Raw genomic sequence first — 27,880 nt, 5'->3', positions numbered from 1 at the left:
GTACATCATGCCTATTTATTTTGATTATGGTCTTGATGATGGCTCTTCGTTTTCATTATACCCAGTCTTCTGATTACTCTACATCTTCTGAATAGTCTCCATATTGCACTTGATCTTCAGTATAGTCTCCAGATTAATAATAATACTTGGATTACTTGTATAGCGCCGTTTTTGTGCAAAAACACCTCAAAAACCGCTCAAGATTGCTCTTGATCTTCAGTATAGTCTCCGAATTGCTCACCATCTTTAGTATAGTCTCTGGATTGCTCTTCATCTTCACTATAGTCTCCGGATTGCTCTCCATCTTCATTATAGTCTCCGGATTGCTCTTCATCTTCAATGTGGTCTTAGCATGGCTCTCCATATTCATATTCGTGTTGAATAATTTCGAACATGGATGTGTTAGTCATTTCGTCTAGATTATTTTTTCTTTGACTTCTTTAGAATCTTCATCACTATTAATTTCATCGCTACTACCTTTATCACTACTAGCTTCATCAGTATTACTTTTACTATCATCTACTTTTTCTTGAAAGATTTTTTACCATCTCCTATTTTAGATGATTTGGATATCGTAGACACATGTTTCATTTCTTCAACTTGTTCCATGCAAAATTGATGATCTAATGTTTCTCTACATTCCTCTCTCCCTGTTCCTTCCCCTATAATATTCAATTTAATATTGCTCTGAATCGACTGCAGTTTTTATAAACTTGTGATTTTCCTCGTCGAGAGAGTTGAAGAGCTTAGGGTTGGTATCCTTACACAGGCTAGCACCCATTTTGTGCTACTACTTCGAGATGGTTATCGGCGTGGCATCTTAGAAAATATTTTTTTTCTTCCCATAACTTCTAAATTGCTTGTCGCTTGTTCCTAAAAAAATTGTGTTTTTTTAAGTTACATTTCCTCAAAAGTTATTCCAGTTTTCCTGCAATACCTTTCAGAGTTTTTTCCTCATTGATTAGTACACACATCTAAGGTATATTCTACGTTGTAGGCAAATCATTCAAAGGAGAATTATAATTTACACGCGATGGTAATAATATCCAGTTTCTGGGTTATTACAAGAATACGTGAATCAATTCATCTTAATGCGTTGTTGTACATTAATTATTGCAACTACTTGCACTGATATCCGTCTAGTGAGCTGGTGCGTGAATAATGTATACTAATAATATAAATAACATATTGCTTATTATTTTATTATGGCTGTGCAGCAGGATTATTAGACAGCCGAATAGAATATTTAAATAAGTTAATGAAACTAATATTTTATAATTATATGTAAACTAATTACTTACCTTCCTCGCCTGCATCAGGGTTGGTCTACACTGTAACTTGAAATTTTTTGCTTAAATCTTCGTAATTTATGTATTCCATCAAAACCAAGTTCAGAAATCATATTGGAGATGTGTGTTTTTATGCAATTTGTCATTAATTTATTCAGTAGTAGTTAGTTTGTAGGTAGCTACCATTACCTTCCATCATTTCTACACTTTCTCAGTTCGTGTTGTAAGCTGTGTGATGTATTATTATTGGTTATTATTACTTATGTTAGCAGACTTAATAAATAATTAAATAAAGTAATATGGTATTTGCTAATAAATAAGAGAATTTAAAGTTACGCAGGCAAAGTGCTTTACAATTTTACAAGAGGTGTATTTTGAGATGCAGAGCCAATCTTCCATTAAATGAACTTCACACACTTGATGTCCAAATTTTCAAATTGAATATTGTTAAAACCAAAAAAACTAATAATCGATTGAAGGGTATCGTCAAATAATTTAATGTACATTTATTATTGAAATTTAGTTGGGTTCCTACCTTTACCCGCCCCACAACGCTGCCCAACATGGTGGCGATATAGTTACCCCTTTTTACATCGTACAGACAGAAGCGTTCTTGTGATGTGTAACATAAGAAAATAAGAAAAGATATTTTAAAATAATAATTATTGGTTTCGCGAAACAGCGACTCTACTGTATGAGTTGGTGTTAGAAGGTGCTGCTGGGATAAACCTTTTGCAACACATTCGAAGGACGAGTTCCAAAACTGTGTCAACTGCAATTATATTATATGGGACAATTCATATTCTACGCATCCGCTGAACATGAAGGACAGTGTTTCTCAATATTTTAGAGCTGGGCTTCTAGAACATTAGATAAGGCCAGATTGGATATAGGAGAAAAAAGGACTCACCCATTGCAGTCAGGGCCACAAAGAATGCCAGCTTAATGATGGCTGTATTCACTAAATTTATATTCCGTGGTCTTCTTTATATCACATATAAATCCTTTCCTGACTGAGGTATTAAATCTACACTGAGCATACTGTGAGTTAGAAAGGTTGGTTTTGACATCATCTTCTTCTTGATTTGGCAGGATCTAATACTGAGGTTTCCTGTCTATCAAGTCTTGGCGAATACATGCATACGTCGCGAAAAATTATTGTATAATAAAAGGTTTTGATTTTCCAATCTGGAAGAATTTCCCCCTTTTTTCCAGTCATATTTAAATGTTCATGCGATGATAATAATATTATAAATTATTGCCAATAAGGATTTCATTGATTTAATGAAGCCATTGTTGGCATTACATTTTACAAAAATAATAAAAGTCAAATAAATATAATAAAAAATTCACGCAAAAAGCAATTTAATACAAATAATTGATTGTTAACGGAATAAGAAATTACTGCAAATGTGTGAAATTCGTAAAAACATATGCGTTATTCTTGTCCTGTTAACCATCTGCATTGGTAACCTAAATATAATGCTAATTTGCGTTGTTTTACGAAGCAACGGGAATAGAACCCGCAAGCTACGGGCCACATGTTGGCATTTTACCGCAATACCAACAAGGCTAACCAATAAATGAATGTAATTAAAATAAATAAATGCGAAGGAAATCTGTCGAAAATTATTCGAGTCATGCTCTTTAAAAACATAATAAGGTACTATTATTTATAATTCATTAATGTATTTAAAAAATATAAATACGACATAAAAAAACTCTTTGGTTTTGTTTTTGTCTGGACAGTGTTATTAATTAAGGATTAATAATTATATCATTCAAGTAGAATGTGGTTTTACTTGTCCATTAATTACTCAATTAAGTTATGAGAATATTAATATCAATAAAATACTTGAAAATGGGTAGTACGGAAATACCCGCGTCCTGTTTTTCTCACATTTCATTACTTAGTAACAAGGTTTCTCAAACGTAGATGAAAAATCATAGTTTATTGGTAGAGTGAGGATTCTTTTTTATAAAATATAACGACGCCTTTTAAATTTTCAGTTAAAGTTATTTTGGGAAATTAGATAATTACAAAACATAGGCCTTTCAGTGAAAAATAGTGCTTTTCTCACAGGTTTGCGTGTAAGAAAAAATATTAGAATAGTCAAAAATAACAATTGAGCTGCTAGGGTGTAGATCATGTTAACTGACATATTTGCGAAATTCGTTTTTTTTTGTTTTGATAAATAATAAAAAATAAAAAAAATCAAATGTTTTATTCGACCTTAGTACAAGAATGCAATGATGATGAAGACAATATTAATATAACAATTATTTAAAAATATGTTAATAATAAAACATATTATTAATAATAATGCAAAATCAATCATCAGTCATTTTAAATACATGTAGGATTACGAAAGATTTTGAAATATTTATACTGAGGGATCAGTAGGATTTATAGGTCCAATTAGAAGTTCTACCAAGTCGAACCCTCTGATATGAAAATATCTGGAGTGGGTGAATTATTTTCTCATTTGATCTCTGGTGATTTGACGTGTTGTTTTTGTATTTATTATGCTTATATAATGCACTTGCATAATGTGGATTGACCAGATGATCATTTGCAGAAAAGTGTGTGGAAGGGTTTAGTTTTTCCTGTGGGGATTTAACCTGGACATAAAGTCGGAAAAAAGTGATATATCAATAAATTAAGATTACGAGGTTATAAAAAACCAAAGATAATCAATGTTGTCTTCCATCATTTATAATCTTATGACTACGCATCCTTATTGTACACGTTATTTCCCACAGGTAAAACATAAAAAAAATGTAATCTAATATGTATTCCATTCATGAACGAATTCGTCATCATTGTATTACGAATAGTAAATAAATTGTACTATTATTTTATTATAAACACGTGTTTGCTTTCGTGATGTAGGTGTTTGCATACATTATTCAATAATAATTATTTTCAATATATTACAGTGAAGTGATTGACACATGGGAGAGTCCAATAGTGATAATCTTTACAATACATATCAATGATTGACAATATAAAAAATGTTCTAAAACGTCATGAAATGTAATGTCTCTTTTATTAGTAATTACTGGATGCGGGCTACCCCATACATCTTCCTTGGCATGGCAGATTTGGGTGTAACAAACCACGCTGTATTGTCATTGGAATGCCCAATGACCACAATACCCAGACCAAAATTCTTACTAAGGCCCAAAAACATTTTTTTTTTGCAATAAGGATGTCAAGTCCTTTTCTTTTATTATTTTATAACAATAATTACCTTCTAACTTAAATACCATGTATATCTAATAATAGTATAAAACAAAGACGCTATCCGCTTTTGTTTGTTCCCTTAGTTCTTCTAAACTATGCAACGGATTTTGATTGGGTTTTCACTATCCTTTAGTGAATTTCTTCCGGAATATAATAAAAACATGCACATTATATTTATAGAAAGTAGAGATGTGATGTCTGTATGAATGTGTGTAAGTGCAAGCGAGATAGCATGCTTTCGAGATGCTATAAAAGGCGATGCATACCAGGATTGTCCCTCTTTTGTTACAAGCAGCTCCCCAATAAATACCAGTACATAGATCACCTAAGTATCATTATTTTGTACGACCTACACCCGCTACAATACTCCATACTTTACAAGAGAGAAGTCATGCAACGCCTGGTACACGTCAGCTAGCATGTACATTAGGGTGTCCCAGGACATAAGGAAGAATTTTTTTCATGAATTTAAATATGCATACCCTCTTATTTTATTCCATTTGATCCCAATAACTCATAAAATAAATATTATTTTGATTGAACACCGGCAACCCGTGCCGACTTGATGCCAAACATATGATACAGAGTTAATATGGAAGGATTTTCAACTTTCATTTTTGTCGGATAAATAAAATTTAAAAATGCACAAATGTTCAATTATGTAGTATTTTATATTTAAAAATGGTTTATTGATTAAATTGTTTCTTCATAGTTTGTTTTTTACAGTCAGGATAAATCTTCCGGTGGTCCTGAAAACGAGGAAACAAAAATTATTTTTGTTTTCTCTTCGACCGTGAGATTAAGCCATGAAAATCTTGCATTAACTTAACAGTATTTCAGCTGTATCATTCACTACCCTCAGCGGCGACACCTTCTTTCTGACTTCTTGATACGAAGCATTATTTGACCACATCGTAGGGAATTCGTTAAGAAAACTGGCATCTGTTTTCAGACGATCAAACAAATACTTGCTCTTGACTGAAATGAAGTCGTAAATATTTTTCTCTGAAACAAAAGTCACTAAATTATGATATGAACAAAAACCTCAATACAAAACATAATTTAAACTACTTAATAAACTTACCATACAATTTACTATCAAGATCTTCCTTCGATGGGATGTAACGTTTGTCATGGGTTGATAAATATTTTTTTTGATATTTCGAGCATTTTTATTTTAGTTGTTTGATCCACAGCGTCGTCAAACAGCGATAAAATAGATCCATCATCGGCCAAATACCATAACTGCTTACTGAACAGAAATAAAGCTGCCATTGAGATGTTTTCATCAAATTTTTCCTAAGCCTTCATCTATTTCAAAAAGCACAAGTCCTGGTAAGGTGCTTTAACTGCTATAATACATTGTAACCATGGCTTGACATAGGATGTTACTATGAACAGGCAAACGTCTAAAAGTGCCGCCTTATCCTTACAGGTAATTTTAAATAGCGCACAAATTAATGATATTTTCAAAGAATAAAGCGCCTTTGTCATCCATCGAGCACCTGGAGGCCGAATCTTAAATTTTCTCGCTGTATCTCCTCCTAAAACTATCACACAGAGCTCTAAAAACTCTCAATAGTCATCTCCAAGTATTTTTGTTATCAGTGCAGTACGGTAAAAGTCAAGCAAATCATCGATTTCGGAAGCGGTTAGGTGCAATGTGAGATTTTCTCTGTAGCACTATCGGGATCAACATTTTTACAGTTATCTCGAAACTTTTTGAAGAGTGGTATGTCAGGGCTTGTAGTCACTTGACTGATTTTTACTTCAAACACAGCTTTTAATACCAACTATGGCTATATTTGGTATATATTGACAGTTAAATTCACTTTCCGGATATTGTAGAAGAAAACTTCAATAACTTGTCCATTAGATGGCAGTTTAGAACCCGATATTTGGTGTTTTACGACTCCTATTAAAAATATACTCTTTTTAGAAGCGCGTAAATCTAACAACATCTTGCCTGAACGAGTGATTTTCGTTTACTAACAAAATAGCAAGTTACTACAAGTTCATCAACACGTTTGCTCGCTGGCGTCTTAATGTACAAGTAATGACATCTTTCGATGCAAGTCGGCACGGGTTGCAGTTGTCCAAAGAAAACGAATTTTTTTAATAAGTTTTTTGTCATTATTAAAACAAAATTAGAGGGTATGCGTTCAAAAATAACAACTTTAATTTTTTTGGGACACCCTAATGTACATATATTATTGTTGTAATTGGTTTTAGTTAATTATATAATTTTCATGGTCTTAATTTTCTCGGGTCTTCCCATTTCTTTTGCGGTTTGTCTGTATGACGTCACCGGTCACAAAAACCTACGTTTTATTTCAACAGACACTGTATTCTATATACCGCTGTCGAGAGTCGAGATGTTTTATAGTTTAACCGCCTTTAATATTAAAGCACACTAGGTAAAATGTCATCATCGCTTCAATACTGTTGTAAAGACGTTTAAAAATATCTCCATGACCATACCTGATAAATAATTTATCGGTGTTCTAACACCTGCATTGCTGCGATGAACATGGTGTGACCCCATGAAAACTAACCAATAAGAAACATGCTTCTTTATCACCAAGGTCAAGTGCTTTTGTTGCGGGGGTCATTTTGATGCAAGTACAATAGTTTTAATTAATTTAATTCAGTTGATCTAATAAATGTTTGCTACACATTCAACCTATTTCGGACTTGTAAGTTTGACTCCAAGCCTCACATTATGCCCGTAAGAATGATAATTCTTAGAACCTATCCAAAATTTCAGTGCATTAGGCGCAATAAAGCCTGAAAAATGGCTATCAAAACTCGACCCCAAGCCTTGCATTAATGCCCGTAAAAATAATGATTTTTCCACAAATGCTACTTTATGCTGTTTTTGTCATTGATTCCAGTTCAGACCGTAAATCTTACTACGGATTCCGTCGAGACATGTAACAGTGTGATCAGTGGAGAAGTGAAAAAAATATTTTCAATTTTTGAAATTACATCGGATTGCAAAATAACATTCAATGTTTTTATTCCAAATTTGCCCGAGAATTGCTGTATTAAATAAATTATCCGTGTATTATAATTTTTTTTTTTTAACAGTTGTCTGTCTGCAGAGAGTTTCTGAGAAAATAATACACTCTGAAACAAGTATGAAACATACATGTTTTTTAATCTTTAAACATTTTAAAAACCTTTTCTATTTGCTCACACTGAGTTCTGAACTCGCGACCTCTGAGTCTAGAGTCAAGGATACAACTACAAAACATTCGCAAATAACATTTTCTAAGATACTATCAATATTCCTTACCTGAAAATACGAACGTATGCTTAAATTAATTCTTTATCCACAATAAAATAATTCTAACCTTCTTCAAGGCGGATCCTTTGGGTAATCTCCAAGATAAATAAACTATTGTGGGCTGATTACTCTTTTATTTCGTCATTGTTTGTTCTATTCACCAATCATGGAGTATCCCCGGTCCCCTATTGTGAGTGGTCCAGAGTCTAGAGAACGTTTGAAGGACTAGCATACTTTTAGTTCAAAGGATTCTCAAACACACTCTGATATGTGAAGGCACGGATGTGAAAAGGACATTGTTACTATTTATTTATTTTAATTGACAAATACAAATTGTAAATTAAAATAAATAATGGCTAAACATTGTTTATTTGGCTTACGATACTTTTTCAAGTATAATTCGGGTAGCGCCGAGTACGGAAACCAGATTTAAAGAGTAGCATATCGGTCGACTACTTGTGGTTACGTCACAGTCGCGTAACTTGTAAGTATCTTTGTCTACGAAGGGCCTAAAAGAAACCTCACACAAGCTCCTTATGTTACAACAAGACTCCTTAAAAACCTTTATTTCACTACTCTATCCATTTCTCTCTTGAAAAATAAGTAAATATTTTTAATAAGTCATTTTAACTGTAAATCTGTGCTTACTGAAAAAAAACAACAGCAGCCTAATCTCTCGCTTGCAAAATAATGTGTGCAAAGTAATTAAAATCGTATTATCGAATGATTGAATCAAATTCAAAACGTTAATGGGCTTAAATCAAAATACTACACCTTTGCAAAATATAACAGGGTGTGTTATTAATTATTATTTAATGAACTCGGTCAATCTAAAAGGTGTTTGAATTATTATTAATTTAGATGGACTGATGGTGGTATAAATTCAAATACAACTGAGGCCAACAACGCTGGAATCAACAGGTAGGTACCGAATATAGTGATGGACACAATCGAAATATCCGCGTTAATTAATTGATTCAAAATGATCGGAATGATGTTTCGAAACGTAGACAAATAATTATAATTTAGTGAGCGTAGGGAAGTCCTGTTTTAACGCTGTTCTAACACCTAGCTTCAAATATAAATTATATATTAGGTAGAAGTCATGCTCAGTAGAAGATTTCGCCTTTGCAGTACCACAGTAAAAAGGACGCTCTTCCTTTCCTTCTGCGCAACGTTGTACACGTGCGAACTATGGGCAAACTTCAAAAAGAGTAGTATAGAAAGACTACGGGTCCAATACAACAACGCCTACCGCACAATGTTTTGTCTCTCCAGATACTGCAGCGCTTCCCGTATGTTCACGGAGGGGCGAGTTCCCGGATATGCAGCCCTTATTAGATCCAGGGTGGCAGGAATGAGAGAAAGGATAAGAAGCTCTGGAAATATCCTCACTATGGAAGCCCGCCTCACTCCATCCTCCAGCATTGACGCACACTGGAGAAAAATACTAGAGCCTAATATAGTCACGGCTCCCTAAAGGCTTCAACTTTCTATTATTCTATTATTTTATCATTTTATTCTATTTAATTCTCAATTTATTCTGTTTTCTTTTCTTTGTTTTTCTGTTCTATCTTTTTGTTTTTGATTATATATTTTATTATATCTCTATATGGAATGTGTGGGACTGCACTAACCTCCCCACATACCGGAATAAACACTTTATTATTATTATTATTATAAACCTTCCGTTTTTGGTCCAAAGTTATTTTTTCAAATGTGAAATCGTCTTGTATATTTGGACATTCTTATTCACATTTTATCAATATTATGGTAGATATCTACCTACCTGAGAAAGGTTTGAAAAATTAATAAAGTATATGGTTTACAATTAAGTATATATATATTTAAATTCTCATGTATTTAAACATAATGCATTCCAAGGAGATTTTAGTTTTAATTAAAAATAAGAGATACAAGGGTAAGTCTCTCGACTAGCAAGACGAAAGTCGCGGGTTCAAATCCCAGCGTGCGCAAGAAAATTTTATTTGATTATTTTTTGTTTATTTCACAATTTATTTATAACATGTCGAATGTCACAGAAGGAGAGGATATTGTGTCAGCGCACTATTAGCAGCAGACACATACCTGGACGGATGACGAACCTCGTGCTGGCACTGTTGGTGGACGCGGTGGACTCTCTCGCTGCAGCAGCTGGTCCAGTTTCCTCACCACCTAGGGTTCTTTCTGCAGAGTATCCATCTTCGTGTCACCTGTTTCTGTACTTCATCACCTGTTCCTGTACTTTATTTTATTTAACTTAATTTCAATTTATTATTGTAATATTTATATTTTTTTGTAACACCAACGTTGCTTGAAGTGGCTTTGGCCGTGCTTGGTGACCAGATCTGAATAGCCAGGTACTTCACTATCTTCCTCTTCCCCATTTCCTTTCCCACCCCACTATCTTCAGCCTCACAATATACCTCAATTGGGGATTCCACAGTCTCACTGGCTCCAATATTTTACTGACTCAATATCTACTGTTAACAGAACTATTAGTATAAACAATCTGCTTGCTTCATTGCTATCTTTTCAAGGATGATAGAACAAATTAACATATTATCCCTTCCATCTTGTTTTACCTGTCCTATTTGACATATTAAATTATTCAAGTTGACTAGTGCCCCCGTTCCCACGCGTGCACTCGCTACACCGCACCGCCTAGGCTGAAGCCTGCAGGAACTAGCTCAGGTACTGAATATTCTATCTACCTCGTTTCCTCTCCCCCTTACACATAAAATACCCACGTATCAGAAAGAGAGGCTACAAGTAAGCTCTCAATGGCTGGACATTTCTAGTAAGTTTCCCAATGTTTGCAGCATCCCGGTGCAGATAACCTGTTTTCACCATTAAATGCCGTCTCGCGGCAATTGTGCAATTTAAGGGGTAAATAAGAAGGTATCAGGAAGAAAACATTGTCTCCATTATTGATTGATACGCACATATTTCACACATCAAAAAATATTTTAAATCGTTAATAACTACATTAGGTTCAGTTTACGCACTAAATGATTTACCTCTTCAATAATGTGTTTATAAAAATTGATTGAGCATAACGACGTCCTGTTTTAAGTTGACTATTTGGCATTTCATCTGTCTGTTAATTAGTAGAAAAATAAGTATTGCTAATTTATAAAAATCTCTACAAAAATTGGTAATCCGGTTTAAAACGAAATTGCCGGCGAATAACGAGTGACTTAATAGGTTTTCTGTTAAACTTTTGGCAAAATACGAATATATTATCGCGATGTCGGAACACGTGTTCATAAAAATTATAACATTTACACTTTTTTTTAATATACCAGGTGTTTGTGAAATATCAGGAATTAACTTGAGGAGATTCTGCCCCGCATTACAAATTTCTCTTTAACTCTATTTTTGAAAATAATATCCGTACATTTATTTATAATGCCGAAACGGTAAATAAATGAAATTTCCTCGATTGAAAAAAATCGTAAACTAAGCCCCGAAAATTATTAAAAACACGTTTTGTTTTGTTATTTAATAATTCAAAGTGGTAAATAAAATTTGAATGAATAAATATTTTTCACCATTTTCGCTTAATTATTATCGTTTTTTTTAAATATAAGCTCGCTCTCTCTAACATTCGTATTTACATATCTCCCTTTCAAACCATATTTGAACGCTTACTACGGGGCCTTAATATTTATTTTTCCCCGTGTGGCCTTGGTGGATACTACGTTTAAATTTCATGATCGCGGTTCCTACTCCTACTGCAAGCTGTCAAATCGGAATATTCAATTTGATGGCACATCATCAGATGGTGACATTTATTTGAACAAATTGTATTGTATTGCTTATTTGAAATTTTAAAAATGTAACGTAAAATATTTATGGCTTATAATTAAGTAGGTGGGTATTTAAGTATCTATATAAAAATCTTATGATTTTAGATGAAATTTTGGTTTTAATTTAAGTATTCGATAAGATAAAATTAGAAACATACTCTTTAGACACGAGGTCTACTGTAATTTAACTGCTAGTTAAAATGAAATCAAATTGATATTATTATAAGCAAATTTTACTTTTTCAAATCATCTCAGATTCATATAATCACATACATGTTTTGATTAAACGCCTAAAAAGCAGTCATAATAATAAAATTGCCACTAAAAAACTTACATCCCTTAAATAATAATGAGGACCAATGAATTTAAGCACAAAATATATCTTTTATGCTTACATTAAATAAAATGCATTAATTTTTAGGGTAAGCTTTTAAAATATACCAATTTTACAATTCTTGAACCTGTTTGCAAAATTAGCAAATCATATTTTTCGTATTAAAATGAAGTATAAATATATTAAATACTGTTACATAAACTAAATACGATTTTATTATACTTATATATAAAGTATTTAACATGTTGTGTCACCTGCTTTATCTTATAATTTCTTTACGGAAACTAATAGTTTTTATATTCCACTATAAAAATAGTATCTTTGTAATTGAATATCTACTAAAAATTCTAAATCTGTCTTTATCTTTTCGATTCCAGTAAAAAATCACGAAGTTTTGTTTTCTCGGAAGATTTCTTAGGACGGGTTTCGGAGAATTTGAATAATTCTTCAAATTTTAAAGTTAATTTTCCAAGTTCTGTGAAAGATTTTTACAAGTTCTGTTATTATTTCTTATAATTACATAATAACACAACTTGAAATAGAACTTTCACAGAACCCGAAAATGAGCATTGAAATTTGATGAATTGTTCAAATTCTCCGAAACAACCCGTCTTAAGGTTGTTTCACTGAATTTGAACAATTCATCAAATTTTCAAATTTAAATTTCAAGTTCATTTCTATTCAAGTTCTAACATTATTTCAGTTATGAGAAACAACTGGCCAATAATGATATACTAACAGAATTTAAATGGAACATTTACGGAACTTGAAAATTAACTTTGAAATTTGATGAATTATTCATGTTCTGTGAAACAATCCGTCCTTATATCTAGTGAGCTCGAGTGGCTTACTCTAGCATTCGGACATTTAAAAATAAAGATTTGTATGTACTTTGCCTGGCCGATTAGATTAAATACTTTTTTTTCTTTATACAGTGACCCACGGATAGAACCGGGCCAATAGGCTGAGACCTTTGGTCTTGTTCACCCTAGCGTAGGTAATTGGACCTCCGACCCGTTCTAGTTTCTCTCGGAATCTAGTTTGAGGTCAAATGTCACAAACCGACGACCCGCAGAGTGTGACATTGACCGTGAAATGTTTTCGCAGTTTGCGGAAAGTCTTTGTGTCGTGACAGACGGGTTTACCCGTAGAAGAACAGAACTTACAAAAGATACAAGTTTTGACACATCGATGTCATTGTTAAACATCATACGTTCGCCAGACATGAAGGGGTTCAAATATTATTTCAGTATTTCTGCCCAGTTCAGTAGAATCCATTGAAAACATTATTAAACCCAGACTTCAATAACTTAAAACTTAACGATGCAACCATCCTATAAAAATAATATTAATTAAGCTGTTGGTGTTAACTAACTAACTAACTTTGTTTTATATCTTGTAAATATCCTGTAGGTATTATCTCTATGTAACTAACCATCACACCGTTTCGCGGGCAGAGAAGATGGACCGCCAAACAACTCGGTCTTGACACACACTCCTTGCCTCATTCACATTCATACATCGTCTCATACATACTCTTCTATTAATCTGACCCTTGACATGGCCCGACTCGAGTATCTGATTCACTTGATCGTGCCATGTCTTCCTCGGGCGTCCCCGACTTCTGCTACCATTCGCATTTGCATCATATATCCTCCTTACACTCCTATCTTCGCTCATTCGCTCTACATGCCCAAAGCATCTAAGCGTCCCTTTCTTAATCTTACTCATTACGCTTACATCAACCTTGCACTCTTTGCGGTACTTCACATTCCTCGCACGATCAAACATGGTTTTACCACACATACGCCTCAGGGATCTCATTTCAACTAGCTGTTGGTGTTACATATTTAGAATTATCTTGGAGAGATACTCATTTTTGTTATAATTGTAGTAAATATTTCGAAGTATTATTTTGTAGTTAGTATTTTAGTGACAAGATCTAATAGCCACGTGCTTTGCGACCATTCGCCACCCCTGGTCTTCCGCTCTTTACTTCGTAAAGTCTGACAAAATTCAACAACATTTAGGAAAATGTAGTCCCATTAGCTGAGGTTAGTTGGAATCACATAAAACAAGAACCCCTTTCATGGTAACCTCAGATACTTGCTAAAAAATCGTAAATGTTAGGGAAAACGTTAGAGTGGCACTGTATGACATAATAATAATAGTAATTATACTCCTCTCTGGATCAGTAATTCTAACCATGAAAAATAACATAAACTAATAGAATAACTTGAAGAGATTTTCCATAAAATGCTCCTCTAAATATTAGCTATTAAGATGCCTTACAATATCGTATAATATAGAAAGAATAGTGACCGTATCCCACCGGAGTGATACCGAGAATATAATGCAATTTGAACAAAACATATCAATTCTTCAAAAACATTCAAGAAAATGAGTGCAATGTAAAAAAAAGATTTCACCTAAAAGCACAAAAAGACCACAACATAAACAACATACTCACAGGAACAAGAAAATCAAAGAAAACGAACAAAGTCTTTTGACCCAGTCTACCCTCCTTCGTGTAAATATAGATACAAATACCCGACTTAAATAAATAAATCCCTCATCGTGCTATACCCACATCCTCACCCTCCCTCCCCCACAGCCCACAGCCCACACGTCACTACTCACTACTCACTACTAAACCTCCCCCTCGCTAGAATCACTGTGCCGGAAACTAGGGAAGTTTAAGGCTACAAAAGGTTTCACCTCCTTGACCTTGACCGGAACTAGGTTGTGTACCTATGCCACTAGGGCAAGGGTAAACCTTAAAGGATAAAGGACGGGACAGGTAGATTCGTAGACATTGTGAATCACAACTATTCGACTGTGGGACGGGGTTTCAAGGTAGTCTGAACTTTATTATGATTTGATATCGTATTTATGTTTTGTTGTTTACACACAAGATATCATAATAAACTATTGTATTTTTAATTTGTGTGTTTTGGTTGTGCATTGGTTTGGTTTTTATATTTGTCAATTAAGTACTCACTGATTTTGTTTCTGTATTTAGTAATTTTGAAGAAAATGTTTCTTTGATTCATATCGCACTAAAGTTAACTTTACTGTATTATGGAGAATAGATAATCTATTGTTGATAGGTATGATGGATTGTCTCGTCTAGGCTTTTCTCATGGTAACTTACAAGACAAATATTTCGGAACAAGTGCTGGGAAAGGATACATTTATAATGATGTGTATTATAAGTTGTACAAAACATTGACCATTTAAGCAACAGTCGAAAATGCAGCCCTGCTACACTAGTAGTTCTGTGAACCACTAGTGTAGCAGGGCTGTAGTTATGTAGAATTGACTGTAGTGCTAGTAGTTATGTAGACCTAGCATCCTAATGCAGCCCTGCTACCACTAATAAATCTGTGAACAGTTATGTAGACCTAGCATCCTAATGCAGCCCTGCTACCACCAATAAATCTGTGAACAGTTATGTAGACCTAGCATCCTAATGCAGCCCTGCTACCACCAATAGTTCTGTGAACAGTTAAGTAGACTTAGAATCCAAAATGCAGCCCTGCTATCACCAATAGTTATGTGAACAGTTATGTAGACCTAGCATCCAAAATGCAGCCTTGCTACGACCAATAAATCTGTGAATAGTTATGTAGACCCAGCATCCTAATGCAGCCCTGCTACCACTAATAAATCTGTGAACAGTTATGTAGACCTAGCATCCTAATGCAGCCCTGATACCACCAATAAATCTGTGAACAGTTATGTAGACCTAGCATCCTAATGCAGCCCTGCTACCACCAATAAATCTGTGAACAGTTATGTAGACCTAGCATCCTATTGCAGCCCTGCTACCACCAATAAATCTGTGAACAGTTATGTAGACCTAGCATCCTAATGCAGCCCTGCTACCACCAATAGTTCTGTGAATAGTTTAGTAGACGTACGACAAAAGTACGTTTTTAATATTCTCATATTTTAAAAAATTACTATTTTTTTTATATGTAATATCTACCTACAATTAAAATCCATAAATATTTAACGTAACTTAAAAAAAATAATAAAAAGGAATTTTACAATTTATCCAAAGAAATGTCAGCATTCCAATGACTACTATAAAATTAGTCATTACGATTTGACAGCGGAACCACGATCATACAAACTCTGGATAAAAAGGTGTTATCCGACAAGCCCATCTTGATCCGGAACCGGAACATAACAAACAAATTCACAGATAGATGAATTGCCAAATGGTCGAATTAAAACAGGACTATGCTTCTTCTTCTTCTTCAATGGCGCTACAGCCCATTTCGAGCCTTGGCCTCCTTTAACATGAGCCTCCACCGCCCTCTGTCCTCGGCCGTCGTCTTCCAATCTGCAACATGGAGTAGTCCTCTGGCATCTTTCCTGACATCGTCCTCCCATCTCAGCCTAGGTCAGGACTATGCTACTCTCAGTAAATTAGATGAATATATTAAACTGTCAATTTCTAATTTTTTGTATTTCTTTGGCATTCACTATGTAACAATTTCTAGACATTTTTTGTTTTTAATGAGTTTTTATTATTCACAATGTACATTTGTTAAAATTTAGTTTTAAAATAGCTAGTTAATGACACGGACGTGTCGAAACCGGTCGCTAATTTTAAAAAATTTCTAATTTATGATCGCTTGTTGAGTTAAGATGTTCAGAGAATATCCATTTTGGACGATGTTTGATACGGAAAGTACTAAAGGTATAGTGAAGGGTTTACCTTTCAACGACGGGTAAAGACAACCCCACCCTTCTTACTATTCCTAGAAATAAATAAAATTTTATGTACTCCGTTGCACTTGGAAGTAAATACAGTCACCCCCCACCCTCTGAAAAAACCACCCTCTCTTGTCTGAACCAATTTATAAGTACTTGATAGTTATTAGAGCAAATATACTAATATTGGTTGTCTGCGATGTATGTTTATTGAAATTATTCACGTTCAATGAAAATAATTTAGAATAGCTTTGAAGTAGGTACCTACCTATAATGTCACATTTAAAAAATTATCTTTTTAAAATTGGAAGTATAATTTCACGTGATTTTTCACGTATTATAATAAAAAAAGATTGGAAGAAACTTAATTACATCTTTATCCAGCAGTTAAAACTAGTCCTTTTTGCACTAACTACAAACTTTTTTTCGCAAACTATGAATGTTGTCAAAAATGTGTGAAATATTTGAAGTTTTTTTTCTGATTCTGATATTTGAATAAAAATGTGTAATTTTTATATTTTCATCCAAAATTTTTGATTTTAGAAATGATCTCTAACCACACATTCCGAAACTGTTAACAGCTGCCAACTGGCTACACGGAGAAAACTTATTCGTATTCCTGTTCAAAACGGGACTACAGGCTTTTAACGAAATAATGAACAGATTTCCTAATAAACTATCAGTAAAACACGAATGTGATATATCGACGTCGGAATACGTGTTCATAAAAATCTAATATTTCCGTCATTATATAATAACAGGATAAACGTAGCTGTATAAACACATGTTCCGAATTATTATGAAAGTACAAAAAGTTTATTGGGAAATGGCCTGCTGTCACCATTTTAACATGATTGAATATTTCAGGAATACTCATTTTATGACGTAGAAAACGCAACTGGCTCGTAAGGTGGCTGTCACCAACGTTGCATGGCGAGACGTCAACCCCGTCATATTCACAAAAAAAAACGAACACGTCGTTTTGGCGGCAAATCGAAAATGGCCAATTTAAAATTTGTTTTCATAAGCATAAATATATTTTTTTTAAATACCTCATTTATTGTATTTTTTTCGAGACAATAAAAAAACAGTGAAAATAAGTGTGAATACATTGACAGAATGCGATAACCGTCGATAATTCATTGAAATATACGTATCTGTTTCCGTTGTAATGTATATATTTACTATACAACATGCAATACATTTTTTTACTGTATATAAGTAATCTATTGAGCGAAGCGAAGTCCTGTTTTAATTCGGTCCTTTTGCATTTTGTATGTACGTGCCGTTTCCATTTCAAGATGCTGGCCGTTTCAACTGCTTTGAAGTAAAAAAAAATGTTAAAGAAATATATGGTTCCCAATAAAGTTGGTAGGTATTTAAGTACCCACTTACAAATCTTTTGATTTCGGAGTAAATTTAGGTTTCGATTTATTAAATAAAAGAAAATTATAAATATACTTTTTTAGACGCGAAGTCTAATGTTCACAGAACTGCTAGTTTACGTATGTGCAATTTCCACGAAATGAAGAAATTATTAAAAATCTTAAAAAATTCAAAGATGCATGACAGTTCGTCACACCGTAGAATTTATTTGAATGTATCTACTAATTTTTTATTAAGTCAGTGGCGACATTTGTTTCCATTCAAATCTATCTGGAAGTCATTTCTAGTGTTCTTCTTCATTCTATGATTACTTGTTATAAGAATATGCCCTCTGTGAAATCGTCTACAAATCTGAGGTCACCTGAAGGGCAAGGTTGCAGGGCTCGAGTCCCGGTGAAGATCATTACTATGCAGAAATAGACGTGGGGTCTCTCGATTTGTCAGTTGGCCGGACTCTTGCGCTGGGCTCCGGGTCTGTATAAGTGCAGAACTACAATCAGATCGGGGTACCCACTGGGAACTGAACCTGTGCTAGTTGCTTACTGATTCTTGTACCGTGATTATAGCTAGGATGAAAGAATTATAGAGACATATTTTGGATTTGATGGTTTATTACTTAAGAGGACTTTTTCTTTTTTTTTTTTATAGTGAATACCTCACAAGAGTCCCAACTGCTCCCGTCTGGAGCCAGTGAGACTATGGCATCCCCAATTGGGGGATGTTGTGAGGCTGAAGGTAAGTGGGGAAGGGAAAGAGGAAGGTGGGGAAGTACCTGGCTATTCAGATCTAGTCACTAAACACGGCTAAAGCCATTTGGAGCAACGTTTCAATTCTGAATGGTGGTCTTACACCAGGGCGATACTGGTAGTATCTTCCACTCTGGAACGTGCCGCAAATATACTATATATTATTTTAATTAATTAATTGTGAAATAACACAAATTAATCAAATAAAATTTATTTGCGCACGCCAGGTTCGAACCCGCGACCTTCGGAATGGCAGTCCAATGCGTTACCACTGGACTATGCCGGCCGTCATAAGGACTGCGCGGCCTTTCTCATATAGAACTTAAATTTGAATTTGAAGCCAAAATACCCATCCAAACTAAATAATTATATTTTAATCAACACTTTTCTGTATTTTATAATGCTAGAATTGACTAAAAAAATCTATTTATAATCATCGAATAAATTTCATTAATTAAAAGATTAATTATTTCCCCTCAAAAATTATCATACAAATTATAAATTACGGTTATCTGTGTGTCCTGAGTAACTCTGGTTCAATGTACTCGAAATTTCTTTCAATGTGTGATTTTCAAATTCGAAATTGATTGTGTGAAGAATTCAGACAAGCGTTAAAGTATAATATAATGTTTAATTTTCATTTTAAAATTTTTAACTGAATGTTTTATTCATTCATTCACATTCAAACATTCCCTTGATTTTTCACCGGTCTGCGCTAGTATAAAAATAAACTGTTTTATTATTTACACTTTTCAAGTATCTACTTATAAGACTATAGATTACAAGACTGTGTGATCCAAAAATTATTAGCACTATTTATCCATTTATAGCGTCCTCTCCATTTCATCAATCTCACACTAATAGCCACTGTTCTGACCAAAGGGAGGGGACGCCACTGGCGAGGGGTGTCCTGAACGCGGCGCGTGTCCCCTCCTGGTGATAAGTCGGGGCTATTCAGGGGAAGATTTATGGCGTGTTAGGGCAGCCCTGCTTTCATGAAAACATTTACAAATTTGTATGAGATATCAAAGGAAATGAAATAAATTAAACGTTAATTGGAAAACAAAACAAATAAACTATCTTTAGACAACGTTGTATATTTACGTGTAGTTATGTTTAGCTTGTCATTAATTCTGTATGGAAAACCTATGATAGTATTTTTTATAAAAAAGGGTTCAATGGTTGCTCAGATGAAAACACAAAAAAATATCATCAAAATACCCTTTTATGTGAATACCGCACAAGAGTTCCAACCGCTCCAAACTGTTCAGAGCCAGTGGGATAACGGCATCCGCGATTGGGGAAGTTTAGGACGCTAGAAGGAATAGGGATATGGAAGCGTGACGAGGAAGGTTGGGAAATATCTGGTTAAACACGGCTTTCAAGCAACTTTTCTATTCTGAGTAGGTACTTCACCATGGCAATACTGAGAGTATTTGCCACTCTGAATTGCTTTTAAGCAGTTGTAACACCTGTATGTTCGCAAAAAAATTAAAATTATTTAAAGGAAGCTACAAACCAAAAATGTGTATATTCTTGGATAGCTTATATTGTAGGTAATAGGCGTTAAAATCGCTTGACAAACGGAGTCTAGAAACGTTAGTTTTCAAGCAAAAAAACTGGTTTTTATTTATTTTGTAAAAAATTTTATAAGAAAGCAAAAAAGTTAATCAAGTGAAACTGTCACAGATAATCTTACCTATAATACTGTATTTTTAAAAAGTTGTTTCCTTTATGCGTTCATACATATCTATTGAAAAAATATTTTTTTAGCAGTTTGCATTTATATTTTTTATTGAGTAATTTAGATTTTTATTTATATTGTACTCAAACGAAGCGATAGGAAAACCTTTGATTAATCTAAAACATATTTTTTGGTATTCATAATGTACACCAATTAGTAATAAAGATTAATCAAAATAGTGATTTGGCATTTTAATTTTATTTTATTTAGGTATTTATTTAATTTACGGCACTTTGCAATTTACATAAAAAGTTTTTATTTAATTTTTTTACATATACATAGTGCAGTATTAAATTTTGATGAGAAAAATTAAAGAATTAAATTTAGTTAAAACATAACAAATAAAATAACAGTAAAGAAAGAAGCAATGACAATAGCCTGTTATGTAGTGACCTCATTAAAATAAGTGGCGTTGAAATGTGTTATTAGTGCAGCTTTATACTTTACAAGGGGAATATTAAAAGTATCTGCGATTGTAGCATAAAAGTTCCCAAGTGTGTGTAATCTATTTATAACTGAGTTATATCTTGAGACTGTGCTATAATTGTCACAATAATACATACCAAAGGACCTTGATCTAATGGAAGGTAGATGAAATTGAATCAACATTAATATGTCAGGGCTATCCAACTGATAATTTATAATTTTGTATAAAAATCAAAAAATTTTCTTCTATCACTTAACTTAAGCAATTTCAATAAATGTAATAAGAAATCATAATCTATTGTTTCTAAAGGAAATCCAAGCCTAAAATTAATACACCTCAAAAATTTTCGTTGGACTCTTTCAACGGTATTAATGTGATTATTAAAGACAGGAGACCAAATTGTAGAGTTGTATTCTATAATACTTTTAACAAAAACCGAGATTAAGAAAAACAAAACCGAGAAATTTTCAAATGACAAAATGTCTGTGTAATTCTAAGAAATATTTGAATGAGACATATAGCAGACTCAAAATAAAACAGTTATTTGCGGTTCGATGGACTGCCCTTTTATGGAATTTTATTCGGTATGTGGTGAATTTTAATCAATCCTATAAGTCAGCTGTCGAACTTCTTAAATTTAATTTATTTCGGTCCACAAATAGTAAAGCATCACTGGAGGATGTGCGATAATGAGAAAAATAATAAAAAATACTTAAAATGAAATACAACCGACTTGTTTCATATTGGTAAATTTGCTAAAAAAAATACAATAATCGATTTATTTCATGAGTAGAAGGAACAAAAAAGTCTCTTCAGATATTTTTTTTAGTTATAGCAGTAAGTAGCCTACAGTCGCATGAGATACTTTTACTAGATAACTTATTGTTATTGGACCAATTCAGTGTCGTGCGTTGATAGGTAAATACTCTAGGTAAAGGATCACAATTCGGAATTAAAACGTTGCTTAACTTAATGACTCTGCCTTCTGCCAATCAATAATAAAATATTGCAATACAGCACGGGGTGGAAACTATAAAAAAACATACACACACTCAATTTAACACACATATTAATAATGAAAACAATACTTAATAAACCATGTATACATATTATTCATCAGATTTTTTATTTAAATGATTTAAAGTCAAAAAGCATTATATTACCACAATCCAATACTTCAAAATTGCAAAGATAATATTATAAGAAAACTACACCATTCCTTTACAGAATTTGAAGTCATCGAATTTAAAAGTTAAGTTTTTTAAAGGATCTATTCATATTTTGTTATTATATCTTTTTTGGCCAGTTGTTTCACATACCTAGATGCGATAAAAACTTTTTCTGTTTCAAAGTTTCGTTTGAGAGTCGCTAATATTCTCTTCGAAGATTAAATGTGACAACTTGAGGTTTTACTTTTAGTTTTTCCAGAAATAATGTTTATAAAACACACATCAGATTCGTAAATTTAAATATCGCAAAGCAACCCATCATCGTAGTTGGTTCCATGTTCCATAAAAGGAATGCTATATTTCTTCAAAGATTGAAAAAGACTTATCCAAAAGCTAGAAGTTTCCATCTATGTAAATATGTACGACCATTACACAATCACTTTAGCACACAAATTAAAAATGAAATCAATACTTAATAAACCTGGTATGCATATTATTCATCAGATTTTTATGTAATATTGCATTACAGCAGTGGAACTTATAAAAACATACACACAATCACTTTAGCACACAAATTAAAAATGTAATCAATACTTAATAAACCATGTATACATATTATTCATCAGATTTTTTATTTAAAGGATTTATAGTCAAAAAGCATTATATTTCCACAATCCAATACTTCAAATTTGCAAAGATAATATTATAAGAAAACTGCAACATTCCTTTACAGAATTTGAAAAAGTTATCGAATTTAAAAGTTAAGTTCTTTAAAGGATCTATTCATATTTTGTTATTATATTCTTATTGGCCAGTTGTTTCACATATGTCCTATGCATTTACCTGGACTTTTTTATTCGCATTTCTTCAATAATATGGTACCTATAAAATATATTGTTTATACTTAAATAGGTGGGTAGTAAAGTACCTATTTAGAATGTTATAATTATTAGAGGAAATATTTCTTCAAGTTCTGTTATTATATAATTATAAGCTAGTTGCTTGACAGAACTGAAATAGTAACGGAACTTCAAAAAATCTTTCAAAGATCTTGAAAGTTTTGAAGAATTATTCAAATTCTCTGAAACAACACGTCCTAACTTTGAAATTTTATTAATTGTTCAAATTCTGTGTAACAAACATCTTAAGCAAAGATAAATAGTTCTCACAATTCCAAAATGTAAAAAAAAATAATGGGACAATGTACAAGATGTTAGGAATTATCAGTGCCTTGGCTCCTTGGCGCCTCGGCAAGTCGGCGCCCGGAGCGTACTGCTCCAATTGCGCCTGAACAGGACCGATCCTGATAATGGGGTACGTCTAGATCTAGAGCTTTATAATTTTAAAAATATCATTTATGCAATCGCATCCTCCACAGTTTAATGATTTTTGTTATGTCCCACAAAACAGATCACGATCGTTTGTGGTTTCAATTCTATTCAAATTAGTAGCTATTTTATAAACGAACTTTTTATTAGGTTCCAAAATATATTTTATATTTGGCAAGAAGATGGGGTCGAAATTTGCATAGTAGTGAATATGAAATTACATTTAATAGGATCGGATTCAAATATTTTTATTAGCTGCTGACTAATTTATTGTTTGGGGCCAATGGTTTTAAAAACCGTTTTGTTTGTCAATTTGCATTGCGTCATTAAGTCATTGACATCAATGATAATGAAAAGTCGATTGATAACAATTATATGATTGTACGTATTTTAAACTACTTTTTTTATTTTGCGAAGTTATTTTAGACACTTCGCATATAAATTAGAATGCATAATGTGAAACCGATTCGATCGAATCATATTATCTAAGTACAGAAAATATTGGTCAAGTAAATAATGTGCTTTGAATTTGTTGACGGATCATAGCGAAGCCCTGTTTAATTCGACCGTTTTGCATTTTGTCTGTCTGTAAACTTGTTTTTACGTTTCGTTTCAGTTTGTAGATGGTCGAAGATTCTTATTTAAAATGTAAAATGGTCGCATTTACATGGACTTCCTTATTCAAATTTTTTCAATATGAATGTTTGAAAAAAGAATTGTGATTGAGATAGTGACGTTTCTTTGTATAGATTGTAAAATTCTTCACTTGAAATTTAAAATGAATAATTTACATACATTAACCTACTTATAAATGTTATGATTATTAGAAGAAATATTGGTTTTGATTTATAAAATAAGAGATAATTATAAAGAATCAGAAAAAGATAGGTCACATCTAGGACTCGAACCCAGGGCCCTTGCCTTGCCGGGGCACTGCTCTACCAACTGAGCTAATGGGACCCTATCCTTCGGTAATATTTAGCTGTATGATACTTCGAATAAGAACTACCAACATTGTCTTCATTTTTCTCACCGCACATTTATATTGGCAACTATCTTCATGTATGATCGCAAGATTCAACCCGAACTAAATGCAATCTAGACAGTGTATTTAGATAAACATATCTTATTTTTATTTTAATGCGCGACATTGACTTTTCCGCAAGTCTAGGATGAATATTTATCATTTGGAATAACTTATTGAGTAAAGCCTCAAATTGTAAAATTTAATTATTGGAGACAATATTTAGCGATTCCTAAACGAAAAACTGAAACAGAAAAATCAGCAAAAGATACGGTCACATCTAGGACTCGAACCCATGATCCTTGCCTTACATTCTGCATTATTTTTGTAGTGTTTAATAACCAAAGTATGAATCTAATCCTTTTATCTTATTATTATTCGACATTTACTATGTTCGTAAAAGCCCTTCGGGCGTCTGATGAACGAATTAAGGAATTTCTTGCACAAAATTTTAAATGTTCTCGGATAAGAAGGAAGTTAATATCGCACATAGTAAAAAAGTCAATTCATATCCAAAAAAAGTCTTCTACTAGCTAGTATTTTAAAGCATTTTACATTTTACTAAGCATTTTACTTAAGTAAAATACAGTATTTTACAGCACCAATACTATATTTTACTTAAGTAAAATACTTAGTGACAAATAGCGATAGTATTTAATTTTTATGAATCTAGAATATTTCTGGGGAAAAACATTTTCGAATAAAAAGGATTATTTACATCAGTAAGATAAATATATGTAATCATTGAAGTCATAGAAAATATTTGTTTGCATCTAGCAATAAACCAAAGACCCCTGCCTTGCCTGCCAGGCAATGCCTGGGCTTAATATTATCTTGAATGATTAACTATTACAATTTGAGGTTATATTCAGCATAGACTTGTAGAAAAGTCAATAGATGTCGCACATTAAAATACAAAAAAAATGAACATAATTATCTATGGCACTATCTAGATTGCATTTAGTTCGAGAAAAATCTCGCAATTACACATAAAGATAGCAGTCAATATGCGGTAAGAATGTGAAGACAATGTTGGTAGTTCTTAGTTGAAGCATGATACAGTTAAATGTGACCGAAGGGGATTAGGTCAACTTAGCTCAGTGGTAGAACAAAGCCCTGAAAAGGCTGAGGTCTATGGTTCGATTCCTAGATGCGATAAAAACTTTTCTTCGTTTCAAATTTTCGTTTGAGAGTCGCTAATATTCTCTTCGAAGATTAAATGTGATAACTTGAGGTTTTACTTATTAAGTTTTTTCCAAAAATAATGTTTATAATACACACATCGGATTCGTAAATTTAAATATTGCAAAGCAACCCATCGTCTTAGTTGGTTCCATGTTCCATAAAGGGAATACTATATTTCCTCAAATATTGAAAAAGACAAAGGTCCAAAAGCTAGAAGTTTCCATCTATGTAAATATGTATGACCGTTACGTCAAGTCTTTTATCGACGGTTCGTCCCATATCCCATGGTCCAGAGATCCGGATTGTCCTCCCTTGCAACTTGTTCCGCGAGATCGACGCCTGATGGTGTCCTCGACATAATTCTCACGAGCGGAGATAATTAATGATGGATTACGATCTATTTGGTCCAGATAGGAAAAGGGGGAAGATGCTGCAACATTGTCTACCGCCTGCAGACATCAAATGCCCACCATTCCTTGGCTCGAACCTGCATAATAAGTAGGCAAGCAGCAAAATTAAATTATGCAAAGTATTAGACGATGTTTTGCGGGGTTTGCGAGCTAAGCTTTGCTGCAACTTGCTATTCTTGATAGACCTGAACCTGTTTATGTAGTGTTAGAAGAATTTAAAGCATTGTGTTTTTTAATATATCAGCGAATTGTATTGTGTTTTATATCCAGTTAGGGGATATATTTCTACAGAAGTCAGTTTCCCAAAGATTCGATTTCAATGGCGAAGGTTGTCTGTTGTCATTCTGGCTAATGTTTGCAAAAATATGTCTGCTGTTTGAATAGGGAAATATTGCTGTGTGAAATCAAAAGCATGTTTATATTGTGCGTGTTTTATTTATTGTGAATCGAACAGGAAACCGCGTGTTTAAATAATATTACTGTGCAGACAATAAATTGCCGTTTACATGATTATGTTTAATTTATTCAGTTATTTGGAAAATAATAACGTAAAACACGAATAAAGTTGGAATGAACAAATTATTACAAATGATTTAGTAGAGGATATAATAATGTAAATAAAGGAAAATAATTGATTTTTGTGATATCATTATAAAATAATGAAGACGAGTTTATGCCTGTACCAAACACTGAAGTTTATAGATAGAAATAAGATTGACGTTCGAAGTATGGGCCATAAACATCGGTTAATTTTCCGCTGTGAGATACTATGGGCTTCAGTCAGTTAGTCAATCTCCGAGATATTGAAAAAGTCGTACTGGAAAAGCGATGTTATAACCTTTCATCGGTAAATGAGTTTTACCATTATCAGTAGTCATATAAATTGGCTTTTGTTAAAAAAATGAAGGAGCACTTGAAGTTGGCGCACCAGTGACCCAAGTATTCCTGGCCGTGGCATGACGGCGGTCACCGGCGTCTCCGTTCGTTGAGTTCGTTCTCGGTTGAAAGTATTCCTTCCCGCTCCGATTTTGTAAGGAATGTAGACTATCAATATAACTCAATGGTACTAAAGATTAATCTAGGTTATATGATCAGCCTCTGTCCAGGCTTGGGTACAAGTGAATCCAGGTTTTTATTATTAAACTTTGGTATTGTTTCCTTTATTTGAGACTAAAATAAGATTTTTATTTATATTCATAATGTCACCCGATAAAGTGTTACTTTCTTGTATTCAGCCTTGATATGTTTACTTCCATTGTCATACTTCCTATCAATGTATTTACATAACTTTATTTTAGAAATCTTTTAAAATCAAATTCTAATTTTTAAACTATTCGGAAGAAAGATCAGTTCGTTTCAAGAACTGTTAGATCAAAAGTTGGGGTTCAAACCTCGATTCACCATCTACAAATTAATATGGGATATCAATATACGTTAAAACGTTCCAGAGTAATATATAATTACATTTAACATTGATTAGCGATAGGTTGCTTGAGATTACTTTACAATCTTATTTTATGAATCTATTTTATCTATCTACTATCTATCTATTGTAATAATTATGATTTGCGTATCCATAAATACAGTCTTATATTATATCACATGCTTGTAAACTGGAATGTCTGAGGTTGTTCTCTCCATTTTAATACCTCGTTAAAAATATATCATATCGCATACCGACTACAGTACTGTAGTCGGTATACAGAATTCTCTAGTTAAACATTACAATTAGTTTTTAAATAATTTGTAAATGTAAAAACTGGGT

This window comes from Hesperophylax consimilis, chromosome 10, assembly GCF_061612785.1.
Source record: "Hesperophylax consimilis isolate HC1 chromosome 10, BYU_Hcon_1.0, whole genome shotgun sequence".
NCBI lineage: Eukaryota > Metazoa > Arthropoda > Insecta > Trichoptera > Limnephilidae > Hesperophylax > Hesperophylax consimilis.
This window is presented reverse-complemented; position numbering follows the sequence as displayed.